The following is a 3,244-nucleotide window of genomic DNA, read 5'->3' as shown; positions in this document are numbered from 1 at the left end:
CCCAGCCATCATTGTTGTTTGGCAGGTCCGGGCTGGGGATTCGAACCCGCCACCTTAGGTGTACGTGGCTGGCGCCTTAGCCGGTTGAGTTATAGGTGCCGAGCCTACTTATACTTTCTTATGAAAAGATAGATCACAACTATAGCCCAGGATGAAGGAAAGAAATGGAGGGGATGAGGTTTGATAGAGTGAGGGTAAATGGTGGGAACACACCTATGGAGCATATTGCAAGGGTAGAAGTCATATCTATCAAGTATAAAACATAAATGTATTAACACAATAATCAAGTAAATGAGGTGAAAGTTATATTAATTAGTTTGATGTAAGCATTCCAAAGAGTATAAAAAATCAACACATTGTACCCCACAAATGCACAAATGTATTCATGATCTATGAGTATATGAATTAACAAAAGGAAAAATAAAACAGTATACAGTAGGGTTTATAAGATAGAAAAGTAAAATAGCATGAAGGCCTGGAGGGGAGAAATAGAAGTGTAATAATATAAAGTCCTATACTTCACTAAATGTGAAGTGGTATAATTTAATCTGAAGGTAGACTTCAAGAAGTTAAAGATATTTTTGATTTTAGCTAATATAGGAAATGTACACCCTTGTGCATTTTTACTTGTGTATCTGAAGGAGAACTTCTTTAGTTTTCAGTGGAAGGAACTTATGTCAAAGAGCATGCAGTTATTAAACTTCACTAGAAATTGCCAAACTTGGTGTTGACAGATTGTAGGGGTTTTTTCCCCTATTGAGGTGTTTTATTTTTCAGTATAGATTACATCCCTAGAAAAAGAATCCCAGGATTTTCCCTCCTGTGTGTTTTCTTCTTGCTTCTTCATGGTCCATGATGCCAGCTGAAGTCAGTACAATGAAACCAGACTGGCAGGATGGGAGCTGATTATTCTGCCATTTTTCTAGATCTTCGAGTTGCACATCAAACCTGGGGCTGATCGCTTTACACTTGTTTAACCTGCCTGTGAGGTTCACAGCAATTTTCCCAGCTCTGTGATCATTGACGATTTCAAATTCACCAATGTAACCATGCTTTATCATCACAGTTAGAAACTGGATAATGACTTTGGAGCATGGCCTTATAAGAACCTATTGTTTGCCTCTATTTTTGGCATTGTTGATGCTCTTAAAGAGTATCAGTCAGGACATTCATGGGCACCATTATGGTGTAACAGAAAGATGGTGGAAAGAGTGACATTTTTCTTTTTGTTTTTGTTTTTTACTTTTTTTCATTTTTGGAGTCTCATTTTGTCACCCTGGTACAGTGCCATGACATCATAGCTTATAGCATCCTCAAACTATTGGACCCAATTGATCCTCTCACCTCAGCCCCCCCAAGTAGCAGGCACCTGCCACAGTGCCCAGTGAGTTTTTTAGAGACAGGGTCTAGCTTTTGCTCAGGCTGATCTCAACTCCTGAGCTCAAGCAATCCACCCACCTCAGCCTCCCAGAGTGCTAGGATTACAGATGTGAGCCACCTCACTAGGAGGACAGATTGTTTAACTTTTTTGTTAATCTCATGGGTATTAGTATAATGTCTCATTACACTTTACATATTGAGCATCTTTTCATATCCTTTCATGTTTATTTTTTTGAGACTTTTGAGATTTTTTTGAGTGTCACTTTGTCACCCTTGGTAGAGTGCAGTGGCATCACAGCTCGTAGCAACCTCAAACTCTTGGGCTTAAGCAATTCTCTTGCCTGAGCCTCCCAAGTAGCTGAGACTACAGGTGCCCACCACAACATCTGGCTATTTTATTTTGTTGCAAATGTCATTGTTGTTTCAGCAGGCCCAGGCCAGGTTTGAAGTCACCAGCCTCCATGTGTGTGGCTGGAGCCCTACCCACTGAGCTATGGGTGCTGCCTATATATATATATATATATATATATTTTTTTTTTTTTTTGAGACAGAGCCTCAAGCTGTCACCCTGGGTAGAGTGCTGTGGCATCACAGCTCACAGCAGCCTCCAGCTCCTGGGCTCAAGCAATTGTCCTTCCTCCACCTCCCAAGTAGCTGGGACTACAGGTGCCCTCCACAGTGCCCGGCAATTTTTTGGTTGCAGCCATCATTGTTGTTTGGCAGACTGGGCTGGATTTGAACCCACCAGCTCTGGTATATGTGCCTGGTACCTTAGCTGCTTGAGCCACAGGTGCCGAGCCAGCCCTCATATTTTTTTTAACCATTCAGATTTCTTCATCTGTTAAAAGCTTATTTCCCTTTTCATTTTTCTTTTTCCTTGGATTAATAAAAATTCTATTTTTTCACAGGGTACAGCATAAACATTTTTTATATACAGTCTGTATGCTAATCTTCACTTATATAAATTATAAATATCTTTTTCTTAGTCTCTGACTTGCTTTTTTCATTTCACTTATGGCCTCTTTTTTGTATAGATTTTTAAAATTTTTAATTCAGGCAAATTTATTGATCTTTAATGATTTGTATTTTTTTTATGTCTTACTAAAGAAACCGTACATTTATTTATTTATTTATTTTAGACAGAGTTTCACTGGGTCACTCTTAGTAGAGTGCCATGGCATCATAGCAACCTCAAACTCTTGGGCTCAAGCAATTCTCTTGTCTCAGCCTCCCAAGTAGCTGGGACTACAGGTGCCTGCCACAACACCCAGCTATTTTTAGAGATAGGGTCTCACTCATGCTCAGGTTGGTCTTGAACCTGTGAGTTCAGGGCAATCCACCCACCTCAGCTTCCCCGAGTGCTAGGATTACAGGCACGAGCCACCTTGTCTGGCCAAGAAACCCTACATTTATTTATTTATTTTTGAGACAGAGTCACACTATGTCGCCTTCAGTAGAGTACCATGGCATCACAGCTCACAGCAACCTCCAACTCTTGGGCTTAAGCAATTCTCTTGCCTTAGCTTCCCAAGTAGCTGGTTCTACAGGCACCTGCCACAAAGCCCGGCTATTTTTTGGTTTCAGTTGTCATTTTTATTTATCTGGCTCAGGCTGGGTTTGAACCTGCCAGCCTTGGTGCATGTGGCCGGCATTGTAACCACTGTACTGTGGGCACCAAGCCAAGAAATCCTACATTTAAAAAAAAAGAAGAAAAAGCAAAATCCATGGGTGGTGCCTGTGGCTCAAAGGAGTAGGGTGCTGGCCCCGTATGCTGGAGGTGGCAGGTTCAAACCCAGCCCCGGCCAAAAACTGCAAAAAAAAAAACCACAGGTGTGGCGGCTCACACCTGTGATCCTGACACTCT

The sequence above is a fragment of the Otolemur garnettii genome, unplaced genomic scaffold, assembly GCF_000181295.1.
Source record: "Otolemur garnettii isolate 467f Iridium unplaced genomic scaffold, OtoGar3 scaffold00009, whole genome shotgun sequence".
Classification (NCBI taxonomy): Eukaryota; Metazoa; Chordata; class Mammalia; order Primates; family Galagidae; genus Otolemur; species Otolemur garnettii.
The sequence above is the reverse complement of the archived record's forward strand: the minus strand, read 5'-3'. Positions refer to the sequence as shown.